Source organism: Euprymna scolopes, chromosome 14 (assembly GCF_053919585.1).
Source record: "Euprymna scolopes isolate OS-2025 chromosome 14, ASM5391958v1, whole genome shotgun sequence".
In the NCBI taxonomy this organism is placed as follows: domain Eukaryota; kingdom Metazoa; phylum Mollusca; class Cephalopoda; order Sepiida; family Sepiolidae; genus Euprymna; species Euprymna scolopes.
Genome location: NC_136495.1, coordinates 107278503 through 107296002, shown reverse-complemented (window position 1 = coordinate 107296002; position 17500 = coordinate 107278503). Strand labels below are relative to the sequence as shown.

General features: G+C 31.5%; 1 long non-coding RNA gene across 8 annotated transcripts in view; it reads right to left on the bottom strand.

Annotated features, from left to right (window-relative positions):
* The window catches only part of LOC145293206 (uncharacterized), a 1032236-nt gene that overhangs the window by 151753 nt on the left and 862983 nt on the right, over window positions 1–17500 (bottom strand). For all 8 annotated transcript variants that reach the window (XR_013869688.1, XR_013869687.1, XR_013869690.1 and 5 more), the window contains one exon: window positions 429–489. This is a non-coding gene — a long non-coding RNA (uncharacterized LOC145293206). The remainder of the gene's footprint in view (window positions 1–428; window positions 490–17500) is intronic.

Below are 17500 nucleotides of genomic sequence, written 5' to 3'. Positions count from 1 at the left end.
ATGTTAGTGTACTAATGTATGAACCTACATTTGAGAGGTCTACGGTTTTTTCTATTTTCCATAAAATAGCTGTCATATAAATGTAAATTAGCTAAATATAAACTTGTTTTTATATATTTATTTTAACTTTATAAAAAATCTCTCTCTCTCGTACCCTAAAAATAATTGTCAAATAAAAATTATTTAAGTTGATTAAACAAATGTCACTAAAATTGACAACGATGACAGAATTATATTATTATAGTTTCCATAATTTGAGGACAGGACAAAATAAAGCTTTAGCAAACAGCGATTTCAAATCAAGAGAAATTTAGTTACCTCATCTTTAAGCATCAGACGATCGTATTTTCTAAAAATGGCGCGAAACGTTAAAACGTAGATACAAACATATTGCTTTCAAAATTTTCAATTATGTAGATTGAACTTACTTCAAAGTATTGGGTTTCGACTGATCGGAAGATTTCAAAGCTTGCGTCATTGTTATTCGCTCTGCAATAAATTAAAAAGAAAATCAGCGTTAGTAAAAAAAATAAAAATTATACTTAATAACATCACCATTAAAACCTACATATATACTCCTATAAATCTTTTTTGTGTATTGATATTCATATTAAAAACCCTTTTTTCTATTTATTCTAAAAGAAAATACCACTTTGTGGAATTGCATTTATCTGCAAAAGATCTAGCTAATTAGCATATTCTTTTAAACATCAATTTTAATTATTTCCCTATTAGTTTTCAGTTTTCTGATGTGATTATCATCTCTAGTTAACTATTACGTGTAATTATATTCATGCAGATATTCTACATGATTTATACTTGCGTAATATTTACGTAAGAACGTTATAGTAAACACAAACCCTTTTCTATTATATATTTATGTGTGCGTATATATTTACTTAAAAAAGTGTCCTACCAAACTCCTCTGTCAATGAAACTTAATAGATAGGTTATTCGAATCCATGCGAAACTTTATATTTGGACTCAAGTCAGGGAAAATAGGTAAAAAAAATATGTGAAAATTAAAAAAAAAATGTAATTTGCCAGGTGAAGATCGAACGACGGCATTACAAATATGCACGCGTAACGTAATAGCCATTGGTCCCTGTTTATATCTTTAGCTTTGAAGCAAATATGCTTTCAGAGCTCAAGCATTAACGTCAAAGGAATAAGTAAATCGTAAGCTAAACATTTTAGTTTCGATACTCCGTGGTGGCGCACAAGTAATTTTTATTTTTTTACTTTTTAAATCATAACTATATATTGGGTCAAATATAATAATACATACGCAATCTGCATTAATCAAAATAACATATTTAAGCGTATTTTACGACCGGGCAGTGACAGGCGGCCTGCTAGTATATATATATATATATATATATATATATATATATATATATATATATATATATATATATATATATATATATATTTAAATAAGGGGGTAGTCACCAACAATGTGTATTTTTTAACATTATTTTATTATTCCGTGTCTTGGTTTTTCGTTGAGAATTATGTTTAGATCATTGTAATAATGTTTTTAAATTGCAGATTAGGAAAAGATCAATATTTCATTGAATATACGCCATACAAAAATGAAAATTGCATCATCAAATTTCAAGCTTAGTTATTTCCCAAATTTTATTCAAATCCATGCGATATTAACGAAGTTGTGACATTTTATTTATTATCAAGTAATTTATACTGCCCATCGCTTTATTGAAGGTCTGTTAAAATGTCACGAGAAGAGGCGATTAACGGTTATCGAAAAGAAAAGGATTGTTGCTGGACTCGCAGAAAGATTGTTCATCAAAGATTTAGCTATGGAGCTGTAAAGGGATCCAAGAACTTTGGCTTCGTTCGTGAACAACCCCAACACCAAATTCAAATAGGATAAGGGCACCAGGAGAAACCTTTCATATCATGATATTCGGAAAATTCGTAGGGAAGTCAACCGAACTCAAACAGCACCAGTGCTTCCATTTTTGCGAGAGCCGGAATTGCTCCAAGAACCAGGTAGGCCCGATGCAATGTGTTAAATGAGATGGCAAGGAACATCAAAACTATTCCAAGACGTCCATTGATCAAACAACATAGGGAAAAGCAAAAGGTTTGGGCACAGAATTACACGAAAATGGATGTCCAACGTGTCCTATTTACAGATGCGACCTGTGCTACTCTTGACGGTCCAGATGAATGGGCCAAAGTTTGGAACGGAACTTCAACCCCTTACAGAGTTCATCGCAAACAAGCAGGTGGAGGCATCATGTTTTAGGCGAGAATAATTGGGGATAAGTTGGTTGGACACTTCCGAGTTCCAGAGGGGGTAAAACTTATCAGCAATGCGTACACAGCCTTTTTGGTTAAACATTTATCACCTAGATGACCTACCATTGTCACGTCGCTTTCAGATGATTTTTATGTATGGCAATGCACCATCCCATTCTTTTAGGACGACTGTAGCCTTCCTTGAATCTATGGGCTTCTTTGGAGAAACTCAGAACCTGACCACCGTGTTCTCTAGACCTTAATCCCATTGAATATCTCTGGTCAATATTAAAAAGAGGAGTTTATGAGGAAGGAGAGCAATTTACTTCAAAGGATGCTTTGTAGAGAACATAGTTGATATTGCTATAGTCATAACTCCATTTTGAAATCAAACAATTGACTTCCCCGGGGGACAAAAGGTTGTTATTTAAAAAATGCCGGATACGTCGATAAAAATTCATTTATTTGAGGCTTAGCAGCTAGGATGTGATTTTCTCATTATTATTTGACAGAAAAATATAATAAAACATAAAGTTCGCATGATAAAACATTGCATTTTTGCCCTAAAACCACATTTTAAGAGACCTGCAATAAAGCGATGGACAGTGGAAATTCCACGATAAAAAATAAAATATCATAACTTCGTAAATATCACATGAATTGGAATATGTTGTGACGTATAGTTAGTGAAATATTGATATTTTATTAACTGCAATAAAACGATTGACGCAGTTTATATATATATAAACTGCGTCAGTTTATATATATATATATAAACTGCGTCAGTTTATATATATATAAACTGCGTCAATCGCTTTATTGCAGATTAGTAAAATATCAATATTTCATTGTCCCACCATTTGTTGAACACTATGAACAAAATTCAAATTATTTAACTAATACAAATCAACAAATTAATATTAATACCAGACCTCGAGCTTTTAATAAAGTACATACATATATCGGCGCTACTTCAACATTAATTAAGAAAAGAATATCAAACCACATTTCTTCTTTTAACAACCATAATTCTAATAATAACCAAGGAACTTCTCTAACCACTTTAATTAAAAAACTTAACTCCAACAATACCCCTTTTTCAATCAAATGGACTATTATATAAAAAAAGTTGAGTCTTATACTTCAGGCTCTAAATCATGTCGCCTCTGCACAACCGAAGCTATAACTAAATTACTTCCCCTCAAAGTAACAATATAATAAATTCTAAAAATGAACTGGTCTATTTCTGTAAACATAAGTCCAAATTTAATCATGGGAATTTTGAAATTACATAGTTATTACTTTTACCCTTTATATCGATATAAAGATTTTTCTTTAACTTTATCGTTTTTCTACATACTTCTTAATACTTTATAATTTAATAATCCTTTATTTTAATTCTTTATCTCTTCTTTGCATGGCCGATTTTTTATCTGCATTTTCTGTTTTATTCTTTAAACTTTCCTATCTATCTAATATATTAATCTACCCACACTTTTATTTTACTATATGCATTTACTTACTTTTTTCCCTGAATTTGCAGATACCGGCCATCCTCTCCCCTTAAATAATTTTTATTATTTTTTTATTTTTTATTCTTATTTTATTTTATATTTTATATTTTATTATATTTTATTTTTATTTATTTATTTATTCTTTATTTTCTATATATTTATTTATTTATTTTTATTTTCCTTTTAGTGTCGTTTAACAACTCTTGCTGACATTTTTTTAAGTGATGACCTGTACATTTCAGTTGACCTATATTATTTTGCCCTATATATTTTTCGCGCCTTTAAAATTTCCTGTCTGGGTCATTTTGACTTTTGTTTCCCTTTACTTTATTTCATATTTAACTTTATCATCACTTTTTTCTCTTCTTTCTCTTCCCAGATCTTTATTATTTATAGTTATGTCTCGGAAGTAGAGTGAAAAGCACATCTTATTTTTCTTTCATTAATATCATTGGAATCTTTTCTTTTTTTTTTCCTTGTACACATTTTTGTGAATTATTCCATGGATTTCTGCCTTTGGATTATTATGGACCATCTTCTTCCAGTTGCGGGATTTCCTTGGATTTTACTTGTACAAATGGAAATTATTTTAACTTTCTTGAAGTTTTACATTTGGATTTTACCGTCACTGGAATTTTTATCTTCTACCAGACTATCCATTCGTGTGTAATCACCTTTTTCTTTACCATATTCCCTCTGCTTCACTTTTTTTTTGTTTTCAAGTAAGATCTTTGACTTACTTGTTGTTTCATCAAATACTTCTGCATGCAATGATCCCGCATTTTGCTAATTCTTACCCTCTGATGAGAAGGAAAGTATTTCTTCGAAACTCCACGGATTAAGGACTATCCATTTATCTAGTGTTTCCTTTTCAGATTAAATATGTTTTTAACTCATTTCAAAGTGTTTTTTAACATATTTTATTTACTGTTTGCTCATATATATATATATATATATATATATATATATATATATATATATATAAGGTTAGCTACTAAACAAATGATTGTAGTTTCAGTTGTTCAGTCATTGTTCCTGCTGAATTTATCTCCCTTTGTAGAAGTTTTTTCAAAGCAAAATCATTCATCGATGACAATTTATTCGGCACGTACATCCTATCATCTGCAAGGCAAGTACTGAAGCCTCGTTCCCATCGCTTTGTCGGTAGTGCATGCGCGTTAAAACAAAATACAGCCTGTCTAGTAAAACATGTCTATCAGAGAAGAAATCTAATAACACCAATCACAAGAATCTTCTTCAGACACCACCATACTGTACAAATAGATATTGACTACTGACCAAGGTGTGTAGCACTAATATATGTGGTATATGGCATGGTTTCGTTTAGGTTTCTCTAGTTTGATCTCTACAGGAATTCAACCCAGAATACGAACAGTGCTATTTTTAGATAGGATTGTCGTGTTGAATCCATTTTTTTTTAAAGTCAATTACTTTACTATAAAAGAAACTAAAATTAAAATAAGCTCAATTCTCTTATTGTCTGTCTCATTAATGACTCTGGCCAACAGAGGATTATTATAATTATTACTAGGCTGTGACAAGAGAATATGTTTTTCAATATTTTGACTCTCTAGTATATATTAGTTAATATCATGTTTTTATATAGAGTGATGTGATTGTCGATTGATTAATTGTGTTTAACTTTGTCGGATATATACTCGAGAATCAAAACAATGATAAGAATATTCTCTTGTGGTTACTAAATATTCTACGAAGTTTTATTAGTCAGACTTCCGGTTTTATGTGTGATGATCCAGGTACGGAACCGCGCATAAGAATGTGCTCTCTAGACAACGTGGATTCCAGTAATACTGGAAGGTTCTTTTTAAGATGCGAAGATTTATGGCTTGTATTGAAATCGACCCGAAACAGGCGTGGAACTGAACCGACATGGAGTATAATTAATTCATTGGTCTACTCCACATAATTGCAATCAATTATCTTCTTTTCCATCTTAGAGAATTGCGGTCCCAGAAATTCTCGTTAGTCAACGCTTATTCTACTTAAGGTTTTACACAACATCGTTAATAATATACAGACCTGAACACACCCATCTATTTCTCATTGATTAACAACACCCATTCCCCATCCTTGCCGTAATTACAGGCACTGTCAAGTTGATAATTCGAATTCCTCAACCACCTGACGACGATCTACAGCTGGAACAATTTCTAATCTACCTATTTTATACTTGGCACCAGTATTCCGCTCTTGACGCAATCCTCTGCTTATCAATTACGTCTTCAGATGGAGTAATGTTGCGACATCTGAAGTGAAACTCCTAAGAGTACACTTTTCCTGCCTTGATAGGATGCAAAACCGTCTTCAAAATCTAGTGGGTAAAGACATGTTCGCCTCCCTACTTTCTCTTTCTCGAAGAAGAGACATTGCGAATTTGTCTCTGCGCTATCGATACTTTTATGGCAGGTGCTCGACTGAACTCCAATCTATGCCCCCCTCTGTTAAACCTTTCGCAACAAATACTCACCTAGCTACAACAACTTCCCTCACTTACTATTTGTACCTAGAAATACAATAAAATTCCATGAAAAGAGTTTATTTCCCAGGACTGTCTGTCTGTGGAACACAATATCGTGTGGCTGCTTCCCTGTTTACTATAGCATTATCATTTTCAAACCTAATGTGAATAAGTTCCTGCTGAGTCATCTTCTTAAATGATCCAGCCCTACCCAAGTTCCTCCATTACTGATCATGTTTCATCATATACCTACCACTTAACCCGGCATTACTGTCACGGGGCAATTTTCATGTTTCAGGTTGGTGAACGCAGAACAGGGTCAGATAAGCGCAAGTTCAGGATCTGCAAAGCCGTCATGGGCCCATGCATGTAATTTATGGTGACTGATGCACATATAGTCTTTCTTTCTTTCTATTGGACAAGGTACAAAAAAGAATCGCTAAGATAAAAGGTATTGTACTGTTAACCAAGCTCCAACCCATCTCCCATCGTCTCAATGTTGTATTCCTGTCTTGTTCAACAAAGAAATGTGATCTGATAAACTCGGAGCACTGGTGTTCTTTCGACCTAAATAACATCCTACTAACCCGAAAAGCAATAAAATCCGACGCCTTCAGTTCTCCGATGCATGAGAGTCTGAAAGCCTTTTCCTTAAAACTCTTAGACTTTAAAAGAGACTTCTTGGCCCTCGGGCCAAGATCAAAGAGTATTACACGTAGATAAAAAATGTTTTAAACAATTGAGCTCTAAGTAGGACGCCCCCCAGTATGAAAGGGTGAATGCGGTATTATGATGAAAAAAGATACTAGCTAAGAGAAACTTTTGTTTAGTTCTGGAGTGACAAGGATGATCAACGACCCCCATTTTCCCCCTCCCTTTTGAGTTGGCCTTGTGCCTAAGTGTTTTGTTCAGTTTGAACTTGCATTGCAATTTTAACCTGAATAAATGATTTGTTATCTCAAAGTGTAGTATCTGTTCTGATTCTAGACTTCAGTTTTTTGTTCTCGATTAGAAGAGGAGAAGTCCTTCACGACTAAGACAACTTTTATTTTTGTTCCTTTTCTTCACATTGATATAAAAAAACGACCTTCGTGTCTAAGTCTGCTCTCGTAGAGGAGGCAGAGTAAATAGGAACTTTTAGACTTTGGAACTTCCTCCTTGTATCCTGCTTCCTCGGCTGTAGAAAGTCGTACAAATTTTAGCATGACATAAACAGACATCTCGCTGCCCAACTCTCAAATCAGAGTATCCCTGTAGGCATGGTCCGTATTTCATGTCTCAGAGTCAATTTGCCTCGTTTAGGGTAAATACGAGTAAAAACAAAACGTTTATTTCATCCATAGATCATCAATAACTTATATAGAAAATTAGCAGGCAGTCCGGTGTTGCTCGGTCATAAAATACGAATAAATATCTGTTAATTAATGCAGGTCTTATTTATTATGATAAAGCCAACTCACTTTTGATGTTTCAAAACTTATAAGAATACGAATTGGATACCGTCCGCTAGAATCGAAACCAGAACGTTTAGTGCTCCAGCCTTAGTCGTTATGTAAAGGTCAACTGTTTTGTTTTTCAATTTTAACCCTTAGCAGCAATTGTTGCCAGCTAAAAACTAAATCAAAAGTCTGCTACCGATCCAAATACTCTGTATATCAAATTTCAACTCTGTAGACCAAATATTCAGAGAGAAATTTGGTAGAGACTATTCAAATGAACACCAACATGGTCACTACACACACACACACACACACACGCACACATACACACACACATAATACATACATACATATGCACACGCATATATGTTTCCGTATGCTAGAACATTTTCATCTTATGCAGAATCTAGAAACTACTCATTAAATAGAATTCAACTTAATAGTGAAATAGAACCAATCATCCAATAAGAAATCATAAAAAATCAACAGATAATTAAGACTCGTTTTTCAAATGAATATGCGAATTAGTTAACCTTTATGTGGTCGCTCGAATATCAATAACACATTCGTTTTAATAACTTTTAAATAGAAAAAAAGTAAGCTTTTAATATAACTGTCAGAGCGAGAAAAACAAAAACAAACAAACAAAACTGAAATTTATATTTGTATATAGATAGATTAATAGAACGTAATCACAATGTGGGTATTACCAAATAGAAGCGGGACTTAATTTTTTTCCATCATTTTGTGATTTATTTATTTATCATTAGCAAGGTGCCCGGCGTTGCCCGGTCCTAAAATACGCTAAAATATGATATTTTAATTCATGCAGATTTCGTATTTACTATTATAAAGCCAATTCTCTATTTATAATATTTTACCCAATATATAGTAGTGATTCCAAAAGAAAAAGAAATAAAAATGTGACGTGGGTGTCATCTGCTAGAATCGAAACCAAAACATTTAGCGCCCCAGCCTTAGTTGTTACCGTTTGAGCTATTGTCAGGCGAACAACAAATTGTTAAAAATGGATCGCCTATAACGTATGCATATATTTGCGCATTTTTTTTTTTTACACAGTGATCACTACTTATCAAGGCCCGGAAGCCACTCAGGGATAAGAGTTATTGCAAGTACATTACGTTAGTGTGGAGATTTGATGAGGTGTTTATTTAAGGGGGCGGTTCATTAGGAATTTGTTAACGTTGGACTTGAACACATCCAAGTTGTAGTCCGGTGGGAAGCAGGCAGGCGGAACAGAGTTCCACAGCCGTGCAGTTCTAAGAAAGAAGATTTGTTCAAGAGAAGTTTAAATCAACTTACGCCTGTCAAGCTCTATTGTTTTTCAGTTTTGTACTCCCTTAGCAGCCATTTCTATCGGCTAAAAAGCCATAAAAGAACGGTCCACAAAAAGGTATTTCGTTCGCGTTCATTTAACCATTTTTACTTTTCATTCGCATCGCTTTCGATTTACGGGTTCTGTCTTGCTCGAAGCGAGTCCGTGTGATTGGATGATCGTATATACTGTTGATAAATCTAGAAACATACGACGAAACGAGCACATCACAATGTATTTTCAATTCGCTAGCAATCAAACCTTTGCACATCTTTCGTATTTTTCTTATCTTATAATCTATCTATCTATTATTACATAAAAGTCACGTTGTGTGCGCACGCACGCGCGTATGTGTGAGAATTCCTTTTTCATAGGTTCCGAAACGGCTGAGCCTATCTATTGCAAATTTCACGCAAAGGTAATTTATGTGTCTTGTAGTATTCTTAGATATGTTTCATACAAAAATTTATCCGATAAGCATGGAAAATCGAAAAGATCCGATCCTAAAAATAGTTTTTCTTTCTTATAAATGAAAAAGAAGAATTTTTACAGTAGAATATTTTTCGTTGCACCGGCCAAGAGAGATAATGAAGTCTCAGCTAATCATTTAAAATAAAAAAAGAAAAACAGATTTTTTCTCATCTGAAGATATAGCTGAGTGGTAGATCGAATGATCCACTGTTCAATCCCGGGTGTGCCTCACTATTTAATTTAATTTTTTTTCTTATTAATGGGTTCAATTTACGATAAAAAAGAGGTAATATTTAAAATCGCCGCAAATCATTTATTCATTTGCATATTTAAAAACTAAACATTAGTTAGAATTATCTATTCCAGGGTATTCATTACCAAGCTCAAATATTAGCTAATATTGATATTGTGATATTGTAAACACATACAGACGGAATTTGATGAACGACATTATCATTATCATTATTTTTTACTTTTTCGCAAATTAGTCTACCGTGCAAATTATTCTTCGTAATATATAATAATCAATAGATGATTGGTCATATAATAATAATACGCAATCTGCATAAATTAAAATATCATGTTTAAACGTATTGTACGACCAAGCAACACCGGGCGTCCAGCTCGTCCCAACTATTTTTGTCAGGTTAATTGAATCATTTCGTTTTTTTTTCTCCGTTTTTTTTTGTACTTGAAAACAATTAAAGATGTTGTTAGTCGTTTCAGTCGTCTGAGAATGGCAAGTTGGAACCGTGCAGTTTGATCCAACGAACCATCTCCAATTAAAGAAAGAGCGAAAAATCGAAATCGTGCCACGACGACAAGTGGTTATTTCAATGTAACAATTTGTCGAGTTTTAAATGTAAAAATAAAATCAATCATTTTAAATTTGTTTCGGCGAGAAATCCTTCCATTAGCAACCATACGATGCAATCAATAACATCAGTATTAGACACAAAATAAAAGATTGAAGAGAAAATAAATAAATACATAAAATAAAAAAGAAGAAAAAATACAAGCACCAAATAAAATAGAATTAAAAGTTTGCAAAGTTGTGTATTTGATGCGAGATTGATTGTTACTTTAGACTTTTGAATTTTTGAAGTTCATAAGAGTTGTGAAAAGAGATTAATATGTAATGAGTCTAATGGATGTGAGAATAACCACATGGGGAGGAAAGAAAGAGAGAAAAAGAGTAGCCTATAAGGAAATGAGGGGAAATAGAACAGCAAATGTCATAAAGGCTCGGAATCGATTGTCAAAAACCATAGGAGATTACATAACAACGGCTTGAATTGAGTTGAGATAAACGGACGAAAGAGAGTGGCTTATGAGGGGAAATAGAAGCAGAAAATAGTAGTAACCTTTCATGTTGTTTACCTGTGATCACCCCAAATTATAACTGTCTTCAGATTACATGCGTTATACTAATTGTAACATCGAAATGTTTTTTCATTAAATAATGTTTGCTTAAAAAAGCGTTTTATTTGGATTCTTCGGACTACTATTCTTATATTGGGTGTCACTTTCACAATGTTTTGATCAATATACCCTCCGACCTTCTTCGGGTATATCTTGACGAACTCAGAAATCTTTCTGTCGAACTCAAAAATCTGCACGGAATTTAAAGCAGAACCGTTTATTTAAAACGCAAGAGTAGCATGTTCTCGTTCCGTCAGTCATGATTGGATAGATCTTCCAAGTAATCGCCAATTGTATTTTCGATCTTCCGCAGTGAGAATTGAACTTCCACGTTCAGAAGAATGCCACTTTTACGACGGAATTTTCGAAGTATTCTACGCCACGGTTCCATACAAACAGAGAATCCAAATAATACGAATAACCAACCCTCATTTTCAAAACTCAGACATGTAACTTCACCGAAACGTTATGTTGAATAAATGTTGTGTGTACCGAAAGTTATAAGAATGCAGAGAGACAAGCAAAATGTCAAAACAAAAATAATAATTGAAATTTGAAAAGGCCATTCAAAAAAATAATTAAAATCTCAAAAGGCAATGTGGATAACAAAAGAATGAAGCTGACAACCATCAAACGCCATAGAGGCTCGGAATCGTTTGTCAATTGAGTTGGGTTAAGTTGAGTTTTTGTTTTGGCGAGCAGAGGTCGACTTAGTCGACGTTTTTCAGAGTGCATGGCGTCCTTCGACCAAAACCCACTATTCTCTCCCCTTATTGTTATTCGCCACCAAAAACCACAATAAAACTGTCGTAAATTTTTATGAACCAACGTGTTGTCATTCTTTCGAGTACAGCATAATTCAACATACTTAGTGGCTGCCGTGACTTTTCTGTTTCTACAAAGCAGTATCAAACTTTATCTGTGCATGCATAAAAACACAGCGTGTGGTCGAAAAAATAGGAACAGGAAAAGGAAAGAAACATAAGTGACCTTCGATTTTATCTTGAGCTGGCATAGTTTATACATACATGATAAGAAACAAATTGGTGGGTATATGACAGTTATGAACTACTGTAAATTAGAGGTCAGATTTCAAAGGTCATGTTGATCGGGGAATTGAGCAGCGAGATGTATGTTCACATGCATAAATCTGAGTGATCTCAAATATGGTGTCATGCTAAACACGTTTCCTTCAACTGCTAGCAGAATTGAGGTACTGCGAATGTAGTTGATTTGATTTATCCACTACTTCTTTTACTTAAAGAATCTTGACTTGAACGGACCAGTCGACGATACGTTCTCGACAATCAGTCCAGTCGACACTGGTCCATTTCGGCGGCCTATATCTGCTGGACTGAGGTATTGATCCTGTGTAGTTTTAGGAATCCCACCCTTCCAGGCTTTGCCTCCCCTCTTTGGGATGCAGCTAGTTTATTGCTAGCTACCTTAGGTGCCCCGAACGGTGAATGCTAACGGGCTACCAGACAAGTTTCACAAGGCCAAAGTTCTCCTTCTTTAAGGAAGATGGCTTGATTGTTTCCACCTTTCAATCTTGTGTCACATCTCCCTGGGTTCAATAGGAAATAAATACCCAGTTGGTTCAATTTTTAATTGCAAAAAAGACATTAGCAGTGATGTTAATTTTAACATTTCAGAAAACCAAATAACGTTATAAAATATTTTATTAAATGATTTAAATAATTGTTTTTGAAATTTCGAGGTAAGAAATCATTTTCAAAGTAGTCTATGTTGTTTTTAATTTTGTTTGTTTTTTTCTCTTAATTTTGCTTGAGGTATTAACCCGGCGAGGTCGGCTCTTCTCGGAAAAAGAAAACTATACGTACGGTGGTATTGACGGTTGTTGCAAGTCTGGAATCAATGTGTGCTTACGTAGTTGGAGCGAATTTTCAATAAAAGAAACTTAGTCACGTATTTGAAAACACTATTTTGTAAGGTTAATCTGTAAATTTTAGGAAACAAAATGACGTGATAAAAATATCAAATTAAATCAGAAATCATGTTTTTAAATAAAATTAATTCTGAAAAGGTCGTGTTTGAAGGCTATCACAACGTAGTTATGGAAACCACCAATGTAGTAAAATAAATAACGATGACACTATGTTCGGAAATAAATATGCATAATTGAAAATTATTGAAACCCCTTCAATATTATCATCGCTATTCATTTTGCTACATAGACCGTTTCCATAACAGCATTGTGATAGCCCTCAAACACAACTCTTTCACGATCCTGATTTCAATTTTAATTTGGGTAGAGTAAAAACTGGGTTTACTTTCGGCACCTTTATAATTATCACTTCCCTTAACTACATTGTTATAGCCCTCAAAAATAATGCTTCAAGCAAACTACACAATACTTCTTATAAATAATTCTATTTGGACTAAAACCAGTTAGTCTGTCTTTTTTACGGATTAATATTCATGAAAGGGGTTGTATTTGAAGCATGTTATAATGCAGTCTCGTAGTATAATAATAATAATAACAATAATAATAATAACAATAATAATAACAATAATAATAATAATAACAGCAACAACAACAACAACAATAATAATAATAATAATAAAAACAACAACAATGATAATAATAATCACAGCAACAACAATAATAATAATAATAACAACAATTATAATAATAACAGCAACAACAATAATAATAATAATAATAATAACAATAATAATAATAATAATAATAATAATAATAATAATAACAGCAATAATAATAATAATAATAATAATAATAATAATAATAATAATAATAATAATAATAATAATAAGGACAATATTGAATGATTTCAGTAATTTTTCAATAATAAATTATTCATTTATTCCTCCGATGTCCGGTGTCACAAAACACATTATTGTCGCAAGCATTAATTGATGAGAAACGAATCACCTCCCTTTATAGTCGCTCTTTATCAGTTAAAAATCATTAAAACCATTTCCTCGCCAAAGTTTTCAAAACAAAAAAATAAAAACATGGCTGTCTGCCGTTTCAAATTGGCTATTTTATTTTGTAATTAAAAAAAGCATGCTGAGAGGAGGCGAAGCTTGTTATAAAATTAAGAAAAAATTCACAATATTAAAAAAAAAATAATCAGAAAATAACATTAATTATTTTTATCTTTATAAAGTAAAAAAAAAAGAGTTTACTAAAAATTGTTTTAAATTCGTCGTTATTTGCTTCATTTTGTTTTTTATTCAATTTATTTATAATGTGTTTAAAATTTTATAACTACCGTGGAATTTTCACAGCTTCTGCTAGTAATAAATTATTCATTTCCCAACATAATGTGCAGTACCAAGATGGTAATTCGGCGTAAAGTTCCCAAATTTTCAAAGTATACTTCTTTGTCAAGGGTCGAAAAAGAAAGATGTGCAAAACCACTCGGTAGAGGTTTTTATGTTTTTGCCGGAAGTTGGAAATACATATTAATTCAGCAGTCATACATGTTCGCATAATTGTTGAATTAATTTAGGAAATATTGACAGGCATTAATTTTAAGTATCGTTAAAAACTTATAACATTTTAAACAATATTTGCGTAATGATTTTTTATATTAGCATATCTATATATTAATATAATAGTGTGTGTGATTTTGTATCACGCTTACATCTTTTTTCTTCTTAGCGACTATCGTCTAATTGTTATGACCTTCCAGCTCTTGTATATAAATAATTTTACCAAGAATTCTTCATAAATTTAGGTTTCGGTTTCGATTATAGCTGATAGCACTCATGTCATCTATTTTTCTAATAAATAATTTTACCAATAATTCTTCATAAGTTTTGGTTTCGGTTTCGATTATAACTGAAGGAACTCAAGTTATATATATATATATATATATATATATATATATATATATATATATATTCATCATAAATTTTGGTTTGGGTTCCGATTCAAGCTGATGCACCGAAGTCATGTATATATATATATATATATATATATATATATATATATATATATATATATATTTTTTAAATAACAACTTTTTCATATATAAGAATTGATAGAAAATTGACTTTATAATAATATATATATGAAATCTGCATAAATTAAAATATCATATTTAAGTGTATTTTACGACTGGGTTACGCCGTGCGACCCTGCTAGCTTAGATAAATACTTTTGTAGTTTTAACAAAAGAGCTACAATAATATCAGGCGATCTCCATTTACGCTGAACATCCACAGAATGCCAACATATTACATATGAAAGAGTCCGTTTTAGGATTTCCACAGGTGCCACTAGTCATGATAATTTCTTTAAATTTATTAAACGCGTGGCCAGTTTTAAACATAACTCCTTTGCATTTACATGAAATACTAAATAGGATACTGATACATCGTAAATACTACTCCCTTAGTAATGTGTACTCTGCCTATTCATTTTAAATCGACTAATCACATGTTTTTGTGTACGAACAGAAATGACTTCAACACATGAACTCTTTTATAATAGTATATACCCTATGGGTGGGAGTTGTTCTTGCGGATTCTAAAGTGTGGTAGCAGCTCAGAAAACGTAGCTGTATGGATGACCATCTTCTTGATAACGGGCATTGTGCCAGTTAGCGGAGAACTATGAGGACACGATGTCTCGACGAAATATTCGTCCTTTTGAAGGAGTTGGTGTTAGGAATGGCATCTGTCTGTAAAAATTTGCTTCAATCTCATATGTCATATGAAACATGGCAGAACTTCCAACCCTCGGACACAGGAATAAAACAGGAAGTTAAATCGGGTAGGAAAAAGAAGAAAATGAGGAAGAAGATAGGTTATCGATGGCCATATACGAAATATAATATTTTGCAGGACGGTGATATTCGCTTAATAAAAGTATGTTGTGATATTCAATTTTAGGCTGTGCAATAAAATGCAAACAGTGACGTTTACTCCAGAAAACTTGAAACATAATTGCGAAACAGTGAAGTCCATATCTACTACTACTGATGCTACTACTACTACTAATATTAATATTAATAATAATATTAATAATAATAATGATAGTAATAATAATAGTAATAATAATAATGTTAATAATAATAATATTAATAATAATGATATTAATAATAATAAAAATGATAGTAATAATAATAATAGTAATAATAATAATGTTAATAATAATAATAATAATAGTAATAATAATGTTAGTAAAAAATGTTAGTAAAAGAATATACTGATGTTAGTAAAAAATATACAGATGTTAGTAAAAAATAAAACAAACAAACAAAAAAAAGAACGAAACTTTCTGATTTAGAGAAGTATTCGACTCGAGGCAACATCACATTTTGTCGTAAGGAAGGTTCTAGATTTTTGAAGTGACGCAGGGGCGAAAAGCTATCTCTAATTACAAAAAAACAAAAAAACAACAAAAGACAAAAAACAAAACGATTGAAATATAGATTGAAGAATAGAAAGTTTCAAAAATTGTTATTTGTTTATTTTGTCTGTTTTTACGCTTTTGTGTGCACTCAGAAAATGTGTTCATATCTATATACAGATGTTAGTAAAAAAATATACAGATGTTAGTAAGAGAATATACTGATGTTAGTAAAAAATATACAGATGTTAGTAAAAAATATACAGATGTTAGTAAAAAATATACAGATGTTAGTAAAAGATATACAGATGTTAGTAAAAGAATATACTGATGTTAGTAAAAAATATACAGATGTTAGTAAAAAATATATAGATGTTAGTAAAAAATATACAGATGTTAGTAAAAAATATACAGATGTTAGTAAAAGATATACAGATGTTAGTAAAAGAATATACTGATGTTAGTAAAAAATATACAGATGTTAGTAAAAAATATATACAAATGTTAGTAAAAAATATACAGATGTTAGTAAAAGAATATACACATGTTAGTAAAAAAATATACAGATCTTAGTAAAAAATATACAGATCTTAGTAAAAATATATACAGATGTTAGTAAAAACATATACAGATGTTAGTAAAAATATATACAGATGTTAGTAAAAACATATACAGGTGTTAGTAAAAAATAAATAAATAAAAAATAAAAAAATAAAAAGGAAACATGAATTTTGTATCAATTTTAAAACATCTATAAAAATTGAAAAAATAAAATAAAACAATGTTGGTTTCATGTTTTTAAAAATGTTAGTTTAAAATGAAAAAAGTCAAGTATCATGGTGCAGTTGTGCTTTAAACAGAAAGATTTATTTTGAACGCGACCCTGTTATGCCACAGAATCTGCTGTTGATACTAAATGTCAGGACTTTCGTCTTGTATGGTAATAAAACTTCTAAAATTTACTTAAATATATATATATATATATATATATATATTATAAGATGAAATAATATATTGTATATGTTTTTATAACATGAAATAATATATATATATATATATATATATATATATATATATATATATATAGCATGCTTTAATGCATTATATATATTTTCCAATATTTACTTCAACAACAGTGTTACAAAAAATGACTGCAGCTTGGAAGTAGTATTAAAATATATTTATATCTAGTAAGTTAAGAAG